General features: G+C 46.6%; 11 non-coding genes across 11 annotated transcripts; all 11 read right to left on the bottom strand.

Moving 5' to 3' along the window:
• Positions 1–3836: 3836 nt before the first annotated feature.
• trnad-guc (transfer RNA aspartic acid (anticodon GUC)) lies at positions 3837–3908 on the bottom strand. Its single transcript has one exon. It is a non-coding gene; the product is annotated as a tRNA-Asp (tRNA).
• Positions 3909–5102: 1194 nt separating this feature from the next.
• Positions 5103–5174, bottom strand: trnae-uuc (transfer RNA glutamic acid (anticodon UUC)). The gene has a single exon. It is a non-coding gene; the product is annotated as a tRNA-Glu (tRNA).
• A 694-nt stretch (positions 5175–5868) lies between these two features.
• trnad-guc (transfer RNA aspartic acid (anticodon GUC)) lies at positions 5869–5940 on the bottom strand. Its single transcript has one exon. It is a non-coding gene; the product is annotated as a tRNA-Asp (tRNA).
• A 1954-nt stretch (positions 5941–7894) lies between these two features.
• On the bottom strand, positions 7895–7966 carry trnan-guu (transfer RNA asparagine (anticodon GUU)). Its single transcript has one exon. It is a non-coding gene; the product is annotated as a tRNA-Asn (tRNA).
• A 1188-nt stretch (positions 7967–9154) lies between these two features.
• Positions 9155–9226, bottom strand: trnae-uuc (transfer RNA glutamic acid (anticodon UUC)). Its single transcript has one exon. It is a non-coding gene; the product is annotated as a tRNA-Glu (tRNA).
• A 704-nt stretch (positions 9227–9930) lies between these two features.
• Positions 9931–10002, bottom strand: trnad-guc (transfer RNA aspartic acid (anticodon GUC)). The gene has a single exon. It is a non-coding gene; the product is annotated as a tRNA-Asp (tRNA).
• Positions 10003–11954: 1952 nt separating this feature from the next.
• trnad-guc (transfer RNA aspartic acid (anticodon GUC)) lies at positions 11955–12026 on the bottom strand. Its single transcript has one exon. It is a non-coding gene; the product is annotated as a tRNA-Asp (tRNA).
• A 1194-nt stretch (positions 12027–13220) lies between these two features.
• On the bottom strand, positions 13221–13292 carry trnae-uuc (transfer RNA glutamic acid (anticodon UUC)). The gene has a single exon. It is a non-coding gene; the product is annotated as a tRNA-Glu (tRNA).
• A 694-nt stretch (positions 13293–13986) lies between these two features.
• On the bottom strand, positions 13987–14058 carry trnad-guc (transfer RNA aspartic acid (anticodon GUC)). The gene has a single exon. It is a non-coding gene; the product is annotated as a tRNA-Asp (tRNA).
• A 1953-nt stretch (positions 14059–16011) lies between these two features.
• trnad-guc (transfer RNA aspartic acid (anticodon GUC)) lies at positions 16012–16083 on the bottom strand. The gene has a single exon. It is a non-coding gene; the product is annotated as a tRNA-Asp (tRNA).
• A 1954-nt stretch (positions 16084–18037) lies between these two features.
• trnad-guc (transfer RNA aspartic acid (anticodon GUC)) lies at positions 18038–18109 on the bottom strand. The gene has a single exon. It is a non-coding gene; the product is annotated as a tRNA-Asp (tRNA).
• Positions 18110–21871: the final 3762 nt, after the last annotated feature.

The raw sequence follows: 21871 nt of genomic DNA, 5'->3' as shown, positions 1-21871 counted from the left end.
GAACGGAACAGCTACCTCCTGCCCCAGTACTGGTGCCAGTGTCCCAGGAAGCAAAACCCATTTCTCCCACACCAGTCTTTGAGCCACGCATTTAACTCTCTAATTTTATTTGTCCTAGCCAAATTCGCTCGTGGCTCAGGTAATAATCCAGAGATTATTACCCTTGTGGTTCTGCTTTTTAATTTGGCCCCTAGCTGCTCAAACTCCCTCAGCAGAACCTCCTTCCTTGTCCTATCTATGTCGTTGGTACCAACATGGACCACGACAACTGGATCCTCCCCCTCCCACTCAAAGTTCCTCTCCAGTCCAGAGGAGATGTCCTTATCCCTGGCACCGGGCAGGCAACACAGCCTTCGGGACTCTCGCTCTCGGCTGCAAAGAACTCTATCTATCCCCTTAACGATACTATCCCCTACCACTACAAGATTTCTTTTAAGTCCCCCACTTGAATGGCCCCCTGCTCCACGGTGCTGTGGCCAGGTTGCTCATCCTCCCCTCAGTCCCTGTTCCCATCCTCACAGGGAGTAAGAGCCTCAAACCTGTTGGACAAGAGCAAGCGCTGCGGCTCCTCCAACACTACCTCCTGGATCCCCGTACCTGCCTCACTTCTAGTCACACCATCCTGACCCTGGCCACGGACTACATCTGAATTAATTAATCTAATTGGTGTGAATACCTCGTGATACACAGAGTCCAGGTAACTCTCCCCCTCCCTGATGTGTCTCAGTGTTTGAAGCTCGGACTCCAGCTCTTCAACACGGAGCCGATGTTTTCTCGAGCAGCCAACAATTACTGCAAATGTGATCACCGTGAGCATCAATGGTGGTCACCAGCTCCCACATATTGCAGCAGCAACACATCACCTGATCTCCCATTCTATGTAATTAATTAAATTTATTAATATTATTCTTAAATACCCTCCGCCCCGATTCTGGATGTTGAATATCACACCTTAGAAATTATAAACCAAAGAGATTTAAGCTTAAAAAAGGAGAAATACTTACCAACCAATCATTACCCGCTTTCTGGTGACGTCACACTTGGATTACTTTTTACCTCTCTCCTTCCCTCCGAGTTTCCAGACTGGAGATTGGTAAACCTTACCTGGTCTGTGGGACTTTTATAGCCCCGCTCTGCCGCTCAGGATTCCCGCCGATGCTGTGAGGCCTTACCTGGTCTCTGGGACTTTTATAGCCCCGCTCTGCCGCTCGAGAATCCCGCCGACGCTTTCCTTCAGAATTCTATCCAATATTTTTCCCACCACCATGGTTAGGTTGACTGGCCTTTAATTACTCTGTCTAACCTTAGCTCCCTTTTTTAAACCAGGGTACCACATTAGCAGTCCTCCATTACTCCGGCACCACACCTGAAGCCAGAGAAGATCGGAAGGTGATGGTCAGGGACTTTGCTATTTCCTCTTTCGCTTTGCTTAACAGCCTGGGATACATTTCATCCGAGCCTGGGGATTTAACCACTTTTAAAGCTGCGAATCCCCTTAGTACTTCCTCTCTCACTATGTTTATTTCATCTAAAACTTCACACTCATTCCCACTGATAGCAAAGTCTGCATTGCCTGCTCCTTTGTGAAGACGGACGCAAAATATTCATTAAGAACGCTACTGATGTCTCCCGCCTCCACACACTGATAACCCTCATGATCTCTAATAGGCCCTACACTTTCTTTAGTTATACTCTTAAACTTAAAATATTCATTAATATCTTTCGTGTTTCCTGGATTTTACTTGCCAAGAATTGTTCATGTACTCACTTTGCTTTCTTAATTTCGTTTTTAATTGCAGTCCTGTACTTTCCGTACTCCTCTAAACATTCTGCAGTATTTAGCACTCGGTATCTCTCATCCACCTCCCTTTTATTCTTTCTACTAGCCTGTATGTCCACAGAAATCCAGGGGAATGTACATTTGTTAGTCCCAACGTTTATCTTTAAGGGCACCAGCCCCACGGGCATTCGGCCCGGGGGAGAGTGCCTCGACACAATATCAGTCCCAGTGAGCCCATTGCAGAAAGAGTGAGTGTGTGAATGACCCCGATCACCGGCCCCGCAGCCCGGGTGGGAGCAGCTCACCACAATTTCAGGCCCAGGGAGGCCAGTGTCCACAGTGCGTGAGTGAGTTTGTGAATGTCCCCGAACACCGGACCCTCGGGCGGCCTGGAAGAAAGCGACTCGCCACAATATCAGGCCCAAGGAGCCCAGTGTAGACAGTGTGTAACAGAAAGCAGAGAGTTGGGATAAATGGTTCATTCTCAGACTGGCAACCAGTAACTAGTGGCGTTCCGCAGGGGTCAGTGCTGGGTCCCCAACTCTTTACAATCTATATTAACGATTTGGAGGAGGGGACCGAGTGTAAAATAACAAAGTTTGCAGATGATGCAAAGATTGGAAGGAAAATAGTGAATGAGGGGGACATAAAAAACCTGCAATGGGACATAGACAGGCTAAGTAAGTGGGCAGAGATTCGGCAGATGGAATACAATACTGGAAAGTGTGAGGGTATGCACTTTGATGGGAAAAATCATAGAGCATGTTATTATCTGAATGACAAGAAACTGGAAAGTACTGTAGTAGAAAGGGATTGGGGGTCCTGGTGCACGAAACTCAAAAAGTAAGTATGCAGGTGCAGCAAGTGATCAAGATGGCCAAGGGAATGTTGGCTTTTATTGCTAGGGGGAGAGAATATAAAAACAGGGAGGTATTGTTGCAATTGTACAAGGTATTGGTGAGACCGTACCTGGAATACTGCATACAGTTTTGGTGTCCTGACTTAAGAAAAGACATACTTGCTCTCGAGTCAGTACAAAGAAGGTGCACTCGGTTAATCCCGGGGATGAGGGGGTGGACATATGAGGAGAAGTTGAGTAGATTGGGACTCTACTCATTGGAGGTCAGAAGAATGAGAGGCGATCTTATTGAAATATATAAGATATCAGATCACTTTCACGCCAGGCAAACTTTTCGTACAAGATGAAATTGCAAAGGTTGATCAGGAGCAGGCATTGCTTCGCGCGTGTGCATTGATTGGAAGCATTTCTAACAGCCTCAAAACGCACTGTTCCCTAACCGGGAATCGAACCCGGGCCGCGGCGGTGAAAGCGCCGAATCTTAACCACTAGACCACCAGGAAAGCTACAAGAAGGTGCCTGCCAGCAAGCAGAGCAACGCAGACTTTCCTCCTTGCTGCTTTGATATTCAGATCACTTTCACGCCAGGCAAACTTTTCGTACAAGATGACATCTTTTAGACGTGAACACAAAGGACATGTTCACTAAGCCACAGCATCAAGTGCGGGAAGGCGTCCATTTGCCATATATTTCCTTCTATGCTTTTCTCAGAGTCAGAGGCATAAAGTCAGAGAGAAGCCGTCGGGGAAGTGAAAACTGAACATCATATTATCCACGACATTGTAGAGGAAATGGTTATGCAGTGCTTGAGACAAAGCAGCAAAAACACACAAAATACCCGGATGTGCTCTCTTTGTGTGGGTATCTCTCAGATATCCATCTCAGTGTCATGCATTCATGGAGGCTGGCAGCACGGTGGGAGGCCATTCGGCCAATCGTGCCTGTGCTGTCTCTTTGAAAGAGCAGTCGTGCTTTCTCCCGCTGTTATCTCATTTTCTCTCTCCCTCCTCAGTGCCCCACACAACAGGCAAACAGAAGGAGAACACTCTACTAACGAGGAACTGGTGCAGGGAGTTGTTATAAATTTCGTCATGTACATATTTTAAAATTATTTTCGTTCATTTGGTTCTATTCAACTTTTCCCAGGGTCTTTTTAAGGAGCTGCCCAAAGGATTAAAATTGGGGATGTTAAAAATCCTCCCCGTCGGGGAATTGAACCCCGGTCTCCCGCGTGACAGGCGGGGATACTCACCACTATACTAACGAGGAACTGAAAGGTACCGAATCTGTCAGAGCAAAAATCGACCTGTGAACAGAGGGACAGAGGCAGAAGGGACAGAAATAAGAATAAGAATAGAAGGAATAGGAGCAGGAGTGGGCCATTCGGCCCCTCGAGCCTGCCACGCCATTCAATAAGATCATGGCTGATCAGATCTTCTACTCAACGCCACTTTCCTGCCCGCTCCCCATAACCCTTGACTCCACTGCAGCTCAAATATATGTCTATCTCCACCTTGAATATATTCAGTGACTCCGCCTCCACAGCTCTCTGGGGTAGAGGATTCCAAAGATTCACGACATTCTGAGAGAAGAAATTCCTCCTCATCTCCGTTTTAAATGGGCGACCGGATATCCTGGAGCTTTGCCCCTTAGTTGTAGATTCCCCCAGGAGGGGAAACATCCTCCCTGCATCTATCCTGTCAAGCACCCTCAGAATCCAAAACAGAGAGAGACAGGGACAAAGAGGGAGACAAAGATAGACATACAGAGCGAGACACTCAGTTTGACGTCTTGCAGAGTGGTCCGAGGGATAAGGAACTTCAGTTATGTTGAGAGTTTGTGATTGTTTTCCTCAGACGGTTAAGAGGAAATTTAATAAGAGGCTTTCAAAATTACAAGGGGATTTGATTGAGGTAATAAGGAGAAACGCTTGCCAGTGGCAGGTATGACGGTAACCAGAGGAGACCAATTGAAGATAACAGAATCAGTATGGGGAGAATTGCATTACGCAGCAAGGGCTCAGGCCTACTGAATATCTTACTGCTTAGAAATGTTATCACGGCCCAACTCTCACTCACTAAAGTCTTGCACACGTTGCTAACTTTCAAATGTTGCATTCTTCACACTGGCGTTGAGTTGATTGATAGCCGTGCTGTGATAAGCTAAGTTTGTTAGGGGGGTGCAGCCTGCAAGAAAATACATGGAAGTTTGATAATAACCGTGACTGTTCTGACACTGTCAGCTGCAGTTAAATGTGGGCATGTACACGTTTAAATTGTCTCGTTCCAAATGTAATTTCCTGCTGACTTTGAAACAGCAGGCATTTTACAGAAGGCAAGGTAGTGCATTGTGTACCTGTTGAGGCAGCAGCAGTGTTGAAATTGCAAAGGTTGATCGGGAGCAGGCATTGCTTCGCGCGGGTGCATTGATTGGAGGCATTTCTAACAGCCTCAAAACGCACTAATCCCTAACCGGGAATCGAACCCGGGCCGCGGCGGTGAAAGCGCCGAATCTTAACCACTAGACCACCAGGGAAGCTACAAGCAGCTGCCTGCCAGCAAGCAGAGCAACGCAGACTTTCCTCCTTGCTGCTTTGAAATTCAGATCACTTTCACGCCAGGCAAACTTTTCGTACAAGATGACATCTTTTAGACGAGAACACAAAGGACATGTTCACTAAGCCACAGCATCAAGTGCGGGAAGGCGTCCATTTGCCATATATTTCCTTCTATGCTTTTCTCAGAGACAGAGGCATAAAGTCAGAGAGAAGCCGTCGGGGAAGTGAAAACTGAACATCATAATATCCACGACATTGTAGAGGAAATGGTTATGCAGTGCTTGAGACAAAGCAGCAAACACACACAAAATACCCGTATGTGCTCTCTTTGTGTGGGTATGTCTCAGATATCCATCTCAGTGTCATGCATTGATGGAGGCTGGCAGCACGGTGGGAGGCCATTCGGCCAATCGTGCCTGTGCTGTCTCTTTGAAAGAGCAGTCGTGCTTTCTCCCGCTTTTATCTCATTTTCTCTCTCCCTCCTCAGTGCCCCACACAACAGGCAAACAGAAGGAGAACACTCTACTAACGAGGAACTGGTGCAGGGAGTTGTTATAAATTTCGTCATGTACATATTTTAAAATTATTTTCGTTCATTTTGTTCTATTCAACTTTTCCCAGGGTCTTTTTAAGGAGCTGCCCAAAGGTTTAAAATTGGGGATGTTAAAAATTCTCCCCGTCGGGGAATTGAACCCCGGTCTCCCGCGTGACAGGCGGGGATACTCACCACTATACTAACGAGGAACTGAAAGTTGTCGAATCTGTCAGAGCAAAAATCGACCTGTGAACAGAGGGACAGAGGCAGAAGGGACAGAAATAAGAATAGAAGGAATAGGAGCAGGAGTGGGCCATTCGGCCCCTCGAACCTGCCCCGCCATTCAATAAGATCATGGCTGATCAGATCTTATACTCAACGCCACTTTCCTGCCCGCTCCCCACAACCCTTGACTCCACTGCAGCTCAAATATATGTCTATCTCCACCTTGAATATATTCAGTGGCTCCGCCTCCACAGCTCTCTGGGGTAGAGGATTCCAAAGATTCACGACATTCTGAGAGAAGAAATTCCTCCTCATCTCCGTTTTAAATGGGCGACCGGATATCCTGGAGCTTTGCCCCCTAGTTGTAGATTCCCCCAGGAGGGGAAACATCCTCCCTGCATCTATCCTGTCAAGCACCCTCAGAATCCTATACAGAGAGAGACAGGGACAAAGAGGGAGACAAAGATAGACATACAGAGCGAGACAGTCAGTTTGACGTCTTGCAGAGTGGTCCGAGGGATAAGGAACTTCAGTTATGTTGAGAGTTTGTGATTGTTTTCCTCAGACGGTTAAGAGGAAATTTAATAAGAGGCTTTCAAAATTACAAGGGGATTTGATTGAGGTAATAAGGAGAAACGCTTGCCAGTGGCAGGTATGACGGTAACCAGAGGAGACCAATTGAAGATAGCAGAATCAGTATGGGGAGAATTGTATTACGCAGCAAAGGCTCAGGCCTACTGAATATCTTACTGCTTAGAAATGTTATCACGGCCCAACTCTCTCTCACTAAAGTCTTGCACACGTTGCTAACTTTCAAATGTTGCATTCTTCAAACTGGCGTTGAGTTGATTGATAGCCGTGCTGTGATAAGCTATGTTTGTTAGGGGGGTGCAGCCTGCAAGAAAATACATGGAAGTTTGATAATAACAGTGACTGTTCTGACACTGTCAGCTGCAGTTAAATGTGGGCATGTACACGTTTAAATTGTCTCGTCCCAAATGTAATTTCCTGCTGACTTTGAAACAGCAGGCATTTTACAAAATGCAAGGAAGTGCATTGTGTACCTGTTGAGGCAGCAGCAGTGTTGAAATGGCAAAGGTTGATCAGGAGCAGACATTGCTTCGCGCCGGTGCATTGATTGGAGGCATTTCAAACAGCCTCAAAACGCACTGTTCACTAACCGGGAATCGAACCCGGGCCGCGGCGGTGAAAGCGCCGAATCCTAACCACTAGACCACCAGGGAAGCTGCAAGAAACTGCCTGCCAGCAAGCAGAGCAACGCAGACTTTCCTCCTTGCTGCTTTGAAATTCAGATCACTTTCACGCCAGGCAAACTTTTCGGACAAGATGACATCTTTTAGACGAGAACACAAAGGACATGTTCACTAAGCCACAGCATCAAGTGCGGGAAGGGGTCCATTTGCCATATATTTCCGTCTATGCTTTTCTCAGAGACAGAGGCATAAAGTCAGAGAGAAGCCGTCGGGGAAGTGATAACTGAACATCATAATATCCACGACATTGTAGAGGAAATGGTTATGCAGTGCTTGAGACAAAGCAGCAAACACACACAAAATACCCGTATGTGCTCTCTTTGTGTGGGTATGTCTCAGATATCCATTTCAGTGTCATGCATTCATGGAGGCTGGCAGCACGGTGGGAGGCCTTTCGGCCAATCGTGCCTGTGCTGTCTCTTTGAAAGAGCAGTCGTGCTTTCTCCCGCTGTTATCTCATTTTCTCTCTCCCTCCTCAGAGCCCCACACAACAGGCAAACAGAAGGAGAACACTCTACTAACGAGGAACTGGTGCAGGGAGTTGTTATAAATTTCGTCATGTACATATTTTAAAATTATTTTCGTTCATTTTGTTCTATTCAACTTTTCCCAGGGTCTTTTTAAGGAGCTGCTCAAAGGTTTAAAATTGGGGATGTTAAAAATCCTCCCCGTCGGGGAATTGAACCCCGGTCTCCCGCGTAACAGGCGGGGATACTCACCACTATACTAACGAGGAACTGAAAGGTGCCGAATCTGTCAGAGCAAAAATCGACCTGTGAACAGAGGGACAGAGGCAGAAGGGACAGAAATAAGAATAGAAGGAATAGGAGCAGGAGTGGGCCATTCGGCCCCTCGAACCTGCCCCGCCATTCAATAAGATCATGGCTGATCAGATCTTCTACTCAACGCCACTTTCCTGCCCGCTCCCCATAACCCTTGACTCCACTGCAGCTCAAATATATGTCTACCTCCACCTTGAATATATTCAGTGGCTCCGCCTCCACAGCTCTCTGGGGTAGAGGATTCCAAAGATTCACGACATTCTGAGAGAAGAAATTCCTCCTCATCTCCGTTTTAAATGGGCGACCGGATATCCTGGAGCTTTGCCCCCTAGTTGTAGATTCCCCCAGGAGGGGAAACATCCTCCCTGCATCTATCCTGTCAAGCACCCTCAGAATCCTATACAGAGAGAGACAGGGACAAAGAGGGAGACAAAGATAGACATACAGAGCGAGACAGTCAGTTTGACGTCTTGCAGAGTGGTCCGAGGGATAAGGAACTTCAGTTATGTTGAGAGTTTGTGATTGTTTTCCTCAGACGGTTCAGAGGAAATTTAATATTAGGCTTTCAATATTACAAGGGGATTTGATTGAGGTAATAAGGAGAAACGCTTGCCAGTGGCAGGTATGACGGTAACCAGAGGAGACCAATTGAAGATAGCAGAATCAGTATGGGGAGAATTGTATTATGCAGCAAGGGCTCAGGCCTACTGAATATCTTACTGCTTAGAAATGTTATCACGGCCCAACTCTCTCTCACTAATGTCTTGCACACGTTGCTAACTTTCAAATGTTGCATTCTTCAAACTGGCGTTGAGTTGATTGATAGCCGTGCTGTGATAAGCTAAGTTTGTTAGGGGGGTGCAGCCTACAAGAAAATACATGGAAGTTTGATAATAACCGTGACTGTTCTGACACTGTCAGCTGCAGTTAAATGTGGGCATGTACACGTTTAAATTGTCTCGTCCCAAATGTAATTTCCTGCTGACTTTGAAACAGCAGGCATTTTACAAAAGGCAAGGAAGTGCATTGTGTACCTGTTGAGGCAGCAGCAGTGTTGAAATTGCTGAGGTTGATCAGGAGCAGACATTGCTTCGCGCGGGTGCATTGATTGGAGGCATTTCAAACAGCCTCAAAACGCACTGTTCCCTAACCGGGAATCGAACCCGGGCCGCGGCGGTGAAAGCGCCGAATCCTAACCACTAGACCACCAGGGATGCTGCAGGGAGCTGCAAGAAGCTGCCTGCCAGCAAGCAGAGCAACGCAGACTTTCCTCCTTGCTGCTTTGAAATTCAGATCACTTTCACGCCAGGCAAACTTTTCGTACAAGATGACATCTTTTAGACGAGAACACAAAGGACATGTTCCCTAAGCCACAGCATCAAGTGCGGGAAGGGGTCCATTTGCCATATATTTCCTTCTATGCTTTTCTCAGAGACAGAGGCATAAAGTCAGAGAGAAGCCGTCGGGGAAGTGAAAACTGAACATCATAATATCCACGACATTGTCCAGGAAATGGTTATGCAGTGCTTGAGACAAAGCAGCAAACACACACAAAATACCCGTATGTGCTCTCTTTGTGTGGGTATGTCTCAGATATCCATCTCAGTGTCATGCATTCATGGAGGCTGGCAGCACGGTGGGAGGCCATTCGGCCAATCGTGCCTGTGCTGTCTCTTTGAAAGAGCAGTCGTGCTTTCTCCCGCTGTTATCTCATTTTCTCTCTCCCTCCTCAGTGCCCCACACAACAGGCAAACAGAAGGAGAACACTCTACTAACGAGGAACTGGTGCAGGGAGCTGTTATAAATTTCGTCATGTACATATTTTAAAATTATTTTCGTTCATTTTGTTCTATTCAACTTTTCCCAGGGTCTTTTTAAGGAGCTGCCCAAAAGTTTAAAGTTGGGGATGTTAAAAATTCTCCCCGTCGGGGAATTGAACCCCGGTCTCCCGCGTGACAGGCGGGGATACTCACCACTATACTAACGAGGAACTGAAAGGTGCCGAATCTGTCAGAGCAAAAATCGACCTGTGAACAGAGGGACAGAGGCAGAAGGGACAGAAATAAGAATAGAAGGAATCGGAGCAGGAGTGGGCCATTCGGCCCCTCGAGCCTGCCCCGCCATTCAATAAGATCATGGCTGAACAGATCTTCTACTCAACGCCACTTTCCTGCCCGCTCCCCATAACCCTTGACTCCACTGCAGATCAAATATATGTCTACCTCCACCTTGAATATATTCAGTGGCTCCGCCTCCACAGCTCTCTGGGGTAGAGGATTCCAAAGATTCACGACATTCTGAGAGAAGAAATTCCTCCTCATCTCCGTTTTAAATGGGCGACCGGATATCCTGGAGCTTTGCCCCCTAGTTGTAGATTCCCCCAGGAGGGGAAACATCCTCCCTGCATCTATCCTGTCAAGCACCCTCAGAATCCTATACAGAGAGAGACAGGGACAAAGAGGGAGACAAAGATAGACATACAGAGCGAGACAGTCAGTTTGACGTCTTGCAGAGTGGTCCGAGGGATAAGGAACTTCAGTTATGTTGAGAGTTTGTGATTGTTTTCCTCAGACGGTTAAGAGGAAATTTAATAAGAGGCTTTCAAAATTACAAGGGAATTTGATTGAGGTAATAAGGAGAAACGCTTGCCAGTGGCAGGTATGACGGTAACCAGAGGAGACCAATTGAAGATAGCAGAATCAGTATGGGGAGAATTGTATTACGCAGCAAGGGCTCAGGCCTACTGAATATCTTACTGCTTAGAAATGTTATCACGGCCCAACTCTCTCTCACTAAAGTCTTGCACACGTTGCTAACTTTCAAATGTTGCATTCTTCAAACTGGCGTTGAGTTGATTGATAGCCGTGCTGTGATAAGCTATGTTTGTTAGGGGGTGCAGCCTGCAAGAAAATACATGGAAGTTTGATAATAACAGTGACTGTTCTGACACTGTCAGCTGCAGTTAAATGTGGGCATGTACACGTTTAAATTGTCTCGTCCCAAATGTAATTTCCTGCTGACTTTGAAACAGCAGGCATTTTACAAAAGGCAAGGAAGTGCATTGTGTTCCTGTTGAGGCAGCAGCAGTGTTGAAATTGCAAAGGTTGATCAGGAGCAGACATTGCTTCGCGCCGGTGCATTGATTGGAGGCATTTCAAACAGCCTCAAAACGCACTGTTCTCTAACCGGGAATCGAACCCGGGCCGCGGCGGTAAAAGCGCCGAATCCTAACCACTAGACCACCAGGGAAGCTGCAAAAAGCTGCCTGCCAGCAAGCAGAGCAACGCAGACTTTCCGCCTTGCTGCTTTGAAATTCAGATCACTTTCACGCCAGACAAACTTTTCGGACAAGATGACATCTTTTCGACGAGAACACAAAGGACATGTTCACTAAGCCACAGCATCAAGTGCGGGAAGGGGTCCATTTGCCATATATTACCTTCTATGCTTTTCTCAGAGACAGAGGCATAAAGTCAGAGAGAAGCCGTCGGGGAAGTGAAAACTGACATCATAATATCCACGACATTGTCCAGGAAATGGTTATGCAGTGCTTGAGACCAAGCAGCAAACACACACAAAATACCCGTATGTGCTCTCTTTGTGTGGGTATGTCTCAGATATCCATCTCAGTGTCATGCATTCATGGAGGCTGGCAGCACGGTGGGAGGCCATTCGGCCAATCGTGCCTGTGCTGTCTCTTTGAAAGAGCAGTCGTGCTTTCATCCGCTGTTATCTCATTTACTCTCTCCCTCCTCAGTGCCCCACACAACAGGCAAACAGAAGGAGAACACTCTACTAACGAGGAACTGGTGCAGGGAGTTGTTATAAATTTCGTCATGTACATATTTTAAAATTATTTTCGTTCATTTTGTTCTATTCAACTTTTCCCAGGGTCTTTTTAAGGAGCTGCCCAAAGGTTTAAAATTGGGGATGTTAAAAATTCTCCCCGTCGGGGAATTGAACCCCGGTCTCCCGCGTGACAGGCGGGGATACTCACCACTATACTAACGAGGAACTGAAAAGTGCCGAATCTGTCAGAGCAAAAATCGACCTGTGAACAGAGGGACAGAGGCAGAAGGGACAGAAATAAGAATAAGAACAGAAGGAACAGGAGCAGGAGTGGGCCATTCGGCCCCTCGAGCCTGCCCCGCCATTCAATAAGATCATGGCTGATCAGATCTTATACTCAACGCCACTTTCCTGCCCGCTCCCCATAACCCTTGACTCCACTGCAGCTCAAATATATGTCTATCTCCACCTTGAATATATTCAGTGGCTCCGCCTCCACAGCTCTCTGGGGTAGAGGATTCCAAAGATTCACGACATTCTGAGAGAACAAATTCCTCCTCATCTCCGTTTTAAATGGGCGACCGGATATCCTGGAGCTTTGCCCCCGAGTTGTAGATTCCCCCAGGAGGGGAAACATCCTCCCTGCATCTATCCTGTCAAGCACCCTCAGAATCCTATACAGAGAGAGACAGGGACAAAGAGGGAGACAAAGATAGACATACAGAGCGAGACAGTCAGTTTGACGTCTTGCAGAGTGGTCCGAGGGATAAGGAACTTCAGTTATGTTGAGAGTTTGTGATTGTTTTCCTCAGACGGTTAAGAGGAAATTTAATAAGAGGCTTTCAAAATTACAAGGGGATTTGATTGAGGTAATAAGGAGAAACGCTTGCCAGTGGCAGGTGTGACGGTAACCAGAGGAGACCAATTGAAGATAGCAGAATCAGTATGGGGAGAATTGTATTACGCAGCAAGGGCTCAGGCCTACGGAATATCTTACTGCTTAGAAATGTTATCACGGCCCAACTCTCTCTCACTAAAGTCTTGCACACGTTGCTAACTTTCAAATGTTGCATTCTTCAAACTGGCGTTGAGTTGATTGATAGCCGTGCTGTGATAAGCTATGTTTGTTAGGGGGGTGCAGCCTGCAAGAAAATACATGGAAGTTTGATAATAACAGTGACTGTTCTGACACTGTCAACTGCAGTTAAATGTGGGCATGTACACGTTTAAATTGTCTCGTCCCAAATGTAATTTCCTGCTGACTTTGAAACAGCAGGCATTTTACAAAAGGCAAGGAAGTGCATTGTGTACCTATTGAGACATCAGCAGTGTTGAAATTGCAAAGGTTGATCAGGAGCAGACATTGCTTCGCGCGGGTGCATTGATTGGAGGCATTTCAAACAGCTTCAAAACGCACTGTTCCCTAACCGGGAATCGAACCCGGGCCGCGGCGGTGAAAGCGCCGAATCCTAACCACTAGACCACCAGGGAAGCTGCAAGAAGCTGCCTGCCAGCAAGCAGAGCAACGCAGACTTTCCTCCTTGCTGCTTTGAAATTCAGATCACTTTCACGCCAGGCAAACTTTTCGTACAAGATGACATCTTTTAGACGAGAACACAAAGGACATGTTCACTAAGCCACAGCATCAAGTGCGGGAAGGGGTCCATTTGCCATATATTTCCTTCTATGCTTTTCTCAGAGACAGAGGCATAAAGTCAGAGAGAAGCCGTCGGGGAAGTGAAAACTGAACATCATAATATCCACGACATTGTCCAGGAAATGGTTATGCAGTGCTTGAGACAAAGCAGCAAACACACACAAAATACCCGTATGTGCTCTCTTTGTGTGGGTATGTCTCAGATATCCATCTCAGTGTCATGCATTCATGGAGGCTGGCAGCACGGTGGGAGGCCATTCGGCCAAACGTGCCTGTGCTGTCTCTTTGAAAGAGCAGTCGTGCTTTCTCCCGCTTTTATCTCATTTTCTCTCTCCCTCCTCAGTGCCCCACACAACAGGCAAACAGAAGGAGAACACTCTACTAACGAGGAACTGGTGCAGGGAGTTGTTATAAATTTCGTCATGTTCATATTTTAAAATTATTTTCGTTCATTTTGTTCTATTCAACTTTTCCCAGGGTCTTTTTAAGGAGCTGCCCAAAGGTTTAAAATTGGGGATGTTAAAAATTCTCCCCGTCGGGGAATTGAACCCCGGTCTCCCGCGTGACAGGCGGGGATACTCACCACTATACTAACGAGGAACTGAAAGGTGCCGAATCTGTCAGAGCAAAAATCGACCTGTGAACAGAGGGACAGAGGCAGAAGGGACAGAAATAAGAATAGAAGGAATAGGAGCAGGAGTGGGCCATTCGGCCCCTCGAACCTGCCCCGCCATTCAATAAGATCATGGCTGATCAGATCTTCTTCTCAACGCCACTTTCCTGCCCGCTCCCCATAACCCTTGACTCCACTGCAGCTCAAATATATGTCTACCTCCACCTTGAATATATTCAGTGGCTCCGCCTCCACAGCTCTCTGGGGTAGAGGATTCCAAAGATTCACGACATTCTGAGAGAAGAAATTCCTCCTCATCTCCGTTTTAAATGGGCGACCGGATATCCTGGAGCTTTGCCCCCTAGTTGTAGATTCCCCCAGGAGGGGAAACATCCTCCCTGCATCTATCCTGTCAAGCACCCTCAGAATCCTATACAGAGAGAGACAGGGACAAAGAGGGAGACAAAGATAGACATACAGAGCGAGACACTCAGTTTGACGTCTTGCAGAGTGGTCCGAGGGATAAGGAACTTCAGCTATGTTGAGAGTTTGTGATTGTTTTCTTCAGACGGTTAAGAGGAAATTTAATAAGAGGCTTTCAAAATTACAAGGGGATTTGTTTGAGGTAATAAGGAGAAACGCTTGCCAGTGGCAGGTATGACGGTAACCAGAGGAGACCAATTGAAGATAACAGAATCAGTATGGGGAGAATTGTATTACGCAGCAAGGGCTCAGGCCTAGTGAATATCTTACTGCTTGGAAATGTTATCACGGCCCAACTCTCTCTCACAAAATCTTGCACACGTTGCTAACTTTCAAATGTTGCATTCTTCACACTGGCGTTGAGTTGATTGATAGCCGTGCTGTGATAAGCTAAGTTTGTTAGGGGGGTGCAGCCTACAAGAAAATACATGGAAGCTTGATAATAACCGTGACTGTTCTGACACTGTCAGCTGCAGTTAAATGTGGGCATGTACACGTTTAAATTGTCTCGTTCCAAATGTAATTTCCTGCTGACTTTGAAACAGCAGGCATTTTACAGAAGGCAAGGAAGTGCATTGTGTACCTGTTGAGGCAGCAGCAGTGTTGAAATTGCAAAGGTTGATCAGGAGCAGGCATTGCTTCGCGCGTGTGCATTGATTGGAGGCATTTCAAACAGCCTCAAAACGCACTGGTCCCTGACCGGGAAGCGGACCCGGGCCGCGGTGGTGAAAGCTCCGATTCTTAACCACTAGACCACCAGGGAAGCTGCAAGAAGCTGCCTGCCAGCAAGCAGAGCAACGCAGACTTTCCTCCTTGCTGCTTTGAAATTCAGGTCACTTTCACGCCAGGCAAATTTTTCGTACAAGATGACATCTTTTAGACGAGAACACAAAGGACATGTTCACTAAGCCACAGCATCAAGTGCGGGAAGGCGTCCATTTGCCATATATTTCCTTCTATGCTTTTCTCAGACACAGAGGCATGAAGTCAGAGAGAAGCCGTCGGGGAATTGAAAACTGAACATCATAATACCCACGACATTGTCGAGGAAATGGTTATGCAGTGCTTGAGACAAAGCAGCAAACACACACAAAATACCCGTATGTGCTCTCTTTGTGTGGGTATGTCTCAGATATCCATCTCAGTGTCATGCATTCATGGAGGCTGGCAGCACGGTGGGAGGCCATTCGGCCAATCGTGCCTGTGCTGTCTCTTTGAAAGAGCAGTCGTGCTTTCTCCCGCTGTTATCTCATTTTCTCTCTCCCTCCTCAGTGCCCCACACAACAGGCAAACAGAAGGAGAACACTCTACTAACGAGGAACTGGTGCAGGGAGTTGTTATAAATTTCGTCATGTACATATTTTAAAATTATTTTCGTTCATTTTGTTCTATTCAACTTTTCCCAGGGTCTTTTTAAGGAGCTGCCCAAAGGTTTAAAATTGGGGATGTTAAAAATTCTCCCCGTCGGGGAATTGAACCCCGGTCTCCCGCGTGACAGGCGGGGATACTCACCACTATACTAACGAGGAACTGAAAGGTGCCGAATCTGTCAGAGCAAAAATCGACCTGTGAACAGAGGGACAGAGGCAGAAGGGACAGAAATAAGAACAGAAGGAATAGGAGCAGGAGTGGGCCATTCGGCCCCTCGAGCCTGCCCCACCATTCAATAAGATCATGGCTGATCAGATCTTCTACTCAACGCCACTTTCCTGCCCGCTCCCCATAACCCTTGACTCCACTGCAGCTCAAATATCTGTCTATCTCCACCTTGAATGTATTCAGTGACTCCGCCTCCACAGCTCTCTGGGGTAGAGGATTCCAAAGATTCACGACATTCTGAGAGAAGAAATTCCTCCTCATCTCCGTTTTAAATGGGCGACCGGATATCCTGGAGCTTTGCCCCCTAGTTGTAGATTCCCCCAGGAGGGGAAACATCCTCCCTGCATCTATCCTGTCAAGCACCCTCAGAATCCTATACAGAGAGAGACAGGGACAAAGAGGGAGACAAAGATAGACATACAGAGCGAGACACTCAGTTTGACGTCTTGCAGAGTGGTCCGAGGGATAAGGAACTTCAGCTATGTTGAGAGTTTGTGATTGTTTTCTTCAGACGGTTAAGAGGAAATTTAATAAGAGGCTTTCAAAATTACAAGGGGATTTGTTTGAGGTAATAAGGGGAAACGCTTGCCAGTGGCAGGTATGACGGTAACCAGAGGAGACCAATTGAAGATAACAGAATCAGTATGGGGAGAATTGTATTACGCAGCAAGGGCTCAGGCCTAGTGAATATCTTACTGCTTGGAAATGTTATCACGGCCCAACTCTCTCTCACTAAAGTCTTGCACACGTTGCTAACTTTCAAATGTTGCATTCTTCACACTGGCGTTGAGTTGATTGATAGCCGTGCTGTGATAAGCTAAGTTTGTTAGGGGGGTGCAGCCTACAAGAAAATACATGGAAGCTTGATAATAACCGTGACTGTTCTGACACTGTCAGCTGCAGTTAAATGTGGGCATGTACACGTTTAAATTGTCTCGTTCCAAATGTAATTTCCTGCTGACTTTGAAACAGCAGGCATTTTACAGAAGGCAAGGAAGTGCATTGTGTACCTGTTGAGGCAGCAGCAGTGTTGAAATTGCAAAGGTTGATCAGGAGCAGGCATTGCTTCGCGCGGGTGCATTGATTGGAGGCATTTCAAACAGCCTCAAAACGCACTGGTCCCTGACCGGGAATCGGACCCGGGCCGTGGTGGTGAAAGCTCCGATTCTTAACCACTAGACCACCAGGGAAGCTGCAAGAAGCTGCCTGCCAGCAAGCAGAGCAACGCAGACTTTCCTCCTTGCTGCTTTGAAATTCAGATCACTTTCACGCCAGGCAAATTTTTCGTACAAGATGACATCTTTTAGACGAGAACACAAAGGACATGTTCACTAAGCCACAGCATCAAGTGCGGGAAGGCGTCCATTTGCCATATATTTCCTTCTATGCTTTTCTCAGACACAGAGGCATGAAGTCAGAGAGAAGCCGTCGGGGAAGTGAAAACTGAACATCATAATACCCACGACATTGTCGAGGAAATGGTTATGCAGTGCTTGAGACAAAGCAGCAAACACACACAAAATACCCGTATGTGCTCTCTTTGTGTGGGTATGTCTCAGATATCCATCTCAGTGTCATGCATTCATGGAGGCTGGCAGCACGGTGGGAGACCATTCGGCCAATCGTGCCTGTGCTGTCTCTTTGAAAGAGCAGTCGTGCTTTCTCCCGCTGTTATCTCATTTTCTCTCTCCCTCCTCAGTGCCCCACACAACAGGCAAACAGAAGGAGAACACTCTACTAACGAGGAACTGGTGCAGGGAGTTGTTATAAATTTCGTCATGTACATATTTTAAAATTATTTTCGTTCATTTTGTTCTATTCATCTTTTCCCAGGGTCTTTTTAAGGAGCTGCCCAAAGGTTTAAAATTGGGGATGTTAAAAATCCTCCCCGTCGGGGAATTGAACCCCGGTCTCCCGCGTGACAGGCGGGGATACTCACCACTATACTAACGAGGAACTGAAAGGTGCCCAATCTTTCAGAGCAAAAATCGACCTGTGAACAGAGGGACAGAGGCAGAAATAAGAATAAGAACAGAAGGAATCGGAGCAGGAGTGGGCCATTCGGCCCCTCGAGCCTGCCCCGCCATTCAATAAGATCATGGCTGATCAGATCTTCTACTCAACGCCACTTTCCTGCCCGCTCCCCATAACCCTTGACTCCACTGCAGCTCAAATATATGTCTATCTCCACCTTGAATGTATTCAGTGACTCCGCCTCCACAGCTCTCTGGGGTAGAGGATTCCAAAGATTCACGACATTCTGAGAGAAGAAATTCCTCCTCATCTCCGTTTTAAATGGGCGACCGGATATCCTGGAGCTTTGCCCCCTAGTTGTAGATTCCCCCAGGAGGGGAAACATCCTCCCTGCATCTATCCTGTCAAGCACCCTCAGAATCCTATACAGAGAGAGACAGGGACAAAGAGGGAGACAAAGATAGACATACAGAGCGAGACACTCAGTTTGACGTCTTGCAGAGTGGTCCGAGGGATAAGGAACTTCAGCTATGTTGAGAGTTTGTGATTGTTTTCTTCAGACGGTTAAGAGGAAATTTAATAAGAGGCTTTCAAAATTACAAGGGGATTTGTTTGAGGTAATAAGGAGAAACGCTTGCCAGTGGCAGGTATGACGGTAACCAGAGGAGACCAATTGAAGATAACAGAATCAGTATGGGGAGAATTGTATTACGCAGCAAGGGCTCAGACCTAGTGAATATCTTACTGCTTGGAAATGTTATCACGGCCCAACTCTCTCTCACTAAAGTCTTGCACACGTTGCTAACTTTCAAATGTTGCATTCTTCACACTGGCGTTGAGTTGATTGATAGCCGTGCTGTGATAAACTAAGTTTGTTAGGGGGGTGCAGCCTACAAGAAAATACATGGAAGCTTGATAATAACCGTGACTGTTCTGACACTGTCAGCTGCAGTTAAATGTGGGCATGTACAGGTTTAAATTGTCTCGTTCCAAATGTAATTTCCTGCTGACTTTGAAACAGCAGGCATTTTACAGAAGGCAAGGAAGAGCGATCATAACATGATCGATTTCTCACTCGAAATGGAGAGCGAAGAAATTGACTCAGAGACTAAGGTCCTGAATTTAAACAAGGGGAATTATGATGCCATGAGACGGGAACTGAGTAGGTCTGATTGGACAACGTTCCTGAGAGGACTGGAGGTAGATAAACAATGGCAAACATTTAAAGATAGAATGACAAAATTGCAAAAATTGTTTATACCAATCTGGCATAAAAGGAAATCTAAAAAGGTGACTCAACCGTGGATAACAGGGGAAATTAGAGACAGCATAAAATCCAAAGATAGGGCGTATAAAATAGCCAAAAAAAGCGCCAGAGCGGAAGATTGGGAACAGTTTAAGATAGAGCAAAGGAGGGCAAAGGGCATGATCAAGAGGGGCAAAATAGCTTACGAAAACAAGCTGGCGGAAAATATAAAAACTAACTCCAAAAGCTTTTATAAATATATCAAAAGGAAAAGACTGGTGAAAACCAAAGTTGGTCCATTGCAGTCAGATACGGGGGAATATATAATGGGAAATAAGGAAATGGCAGATCAACTAAATGCATACTTTGGGTCAGTCTTTACGAAGGAAGACACAAAAAACCTCCCTGGGATATCGGGAAAAATAGGGACATTGGCAAAGGAGGAACTGACGCAAATCAATATCTCTAAGGATATGGTGTTAAGGAAGCTAAAGGGATTGAAGGTGGACAAATCCCCAGGGCCTGATAACATGCATCCTAGGGTACTGAAGGAGGTGGCCCTAGAGATAGCGGATGCACTAAGGATGATTTTTCAGAATTCATTAGACTCGGGAACAGTGCCGATGGATTGGAGGGTAGCTAACGTTACCCCACTATTCAAAAAGGGGGGTAGGGAAAAAGCAGGTAATTACAGACCTGTAAGCCTTACATCAGTTGTGGGCAAAATGCTGGAGTCCATCATTAAGGATGAAATAGCGGAGCACTTAGCAAATGGGGACAGGATAGGACAGAGTCAACATGGATTTACAAAGGGTAAATCGTGCTTGACTAATCTATTGGAATTTTTTGAGTGAGTAACTGGTAGAATAGATGGGGGAGAGCCAGTAGATGTGGTGTACCTGGACTTCCAAAAGGCCTTCGATAAGGTCCCACATAAAAGATTAGCATGGAAAATTGAGGCTCATGGGATAAAGGGGAAAGTTTTGGCGTGGATAGGGAACTGGCTGTCAGATAGAAAACAGAGAGTTGGAATAAACGGCTCATTTTCTGAATGGCAGGCAGTAACAAGTGGGGTACCACAGGGATCTGTCCTGGGCCCCCAGCTGTTCACAATTTACATTAATGACCTGGATCAGGGAGTCGGATGCAGCATTTCCAAATTTGCAGACGACACTAAACTAGGAGGTGGGGTGGGCTCAGAGGAAGAGACCAGGAAGCTCCAGAGCGATTTGGACAGACTGGGCGATTGGGCGGATAAATGGCAGATGCACTATAATGTGGACAAGTGCGAAGTTATCCACCTTGGGTGCAGGAACGGGAGGGCAAATTATTATTTAAATGGCAATAGATTGGGAGAGGGGGAAGTACAGAGAGACCTGGGTGTTCTTGTACACCAGTCACTGAAGGCGAGCATGCAGGTGCAACAGGCGGTCAAGAAGGCAAACGGTATGCTGGCCTTCATAGCAAAAGGGTTAGAATACAGGAACAGGGATACCTTGCTGCAGCTGTACAGGGCACTGGTGAGACCACACCTCGAGTACTGTGTACAGTTTTGGTCGCCTCATCTGAGGAAGGATGTTCTTGCCATGGAGGGGGTGCAGCGGCGATTCACCAGGCTGATACCAGGAATGGCGGGAATGACCTATGAGGAGAGACTATGTAGTTTCGGGATGTACACACTGGAGTTTAGAAGATTGAGAGGGGACCTCATAGAAGTGTATAAAATTCTGACAGGTCTAGACAGACTGGATGCAGAAGGAATGTTTCCCTTGGCGGGTGAAAACAGAACTAGAGGACATAATTTAAGGATAAGGGCTAAACCATTTAGGACAGAGATGAGGGGGAATTTCTTCACTCAGAGAGTGGTGAACCTGTGGAACTCATTGCCACAGAGGGCAGTGTACGCCAGCTCATTAAATATATTTAAGAGGGAATTAGATATATTTCTACGGGCAAAAGGGGTTAAGGGTTACGGAGAGAAGGCGGGGACGGGGTACTGAATTAAAGGATCAGCCATGATCTCATTAAATGGCGGAGCAGGCACGAAGGGCCGAATGGCCTACTCCTGCTCCTATCTTCTATGTATCTATGTATCTATTGTGTACCTGTTGAGGCAGCAGCAGTGTTGAAATTGCAAAGGTTGATCAGGAGCAGGCATTGCTTCGCGCGGGTGCATTGATTGGAGGCATTTCAAACAGCCTCAAAACGCACTGGTCCCTGACCGGGAAGCGGACCCGGGCCGTGGTGGTGAAAGCTCCGATTCTTAACCACTAGACCACCAGGGAAGCTGCAAGAAGCTGCCTGCCAGCAAGCAGAGCAACGCAGACTTTCCTCCTTGCTGCTTTGAAATTCAGATCACTTTCACGCCAGGCAAATTTTTCGTACAAGATGACATCTTTTAGACGAGAACACAAAGGACATGTTCACTAAGCCACAGCATCAAGTGCGGGAAGGCGTCCATTTGCCATATATTTCCTTCTATGCTTTTCTCAGACACA

This window comes from Somniosus microcephalus, unplaced genomic scaffold (assembly GCF_052327205.1).
Source record: "Somniosus microcephalus isolate GS21.2 unplaced genomic scaffold, FLI_Smic_1.0 unresolved_chr5, whole genome shotgun sequence".
NCBI lineage: Eukaryota > Metazoa > Chordata > Chondrichthyes > Squaliformes > Somniosidae > Somniosus > Somniosus microcephalus.
This window is presented reverse-complemented; position numbering and strand designations above follow the sequence as displayed.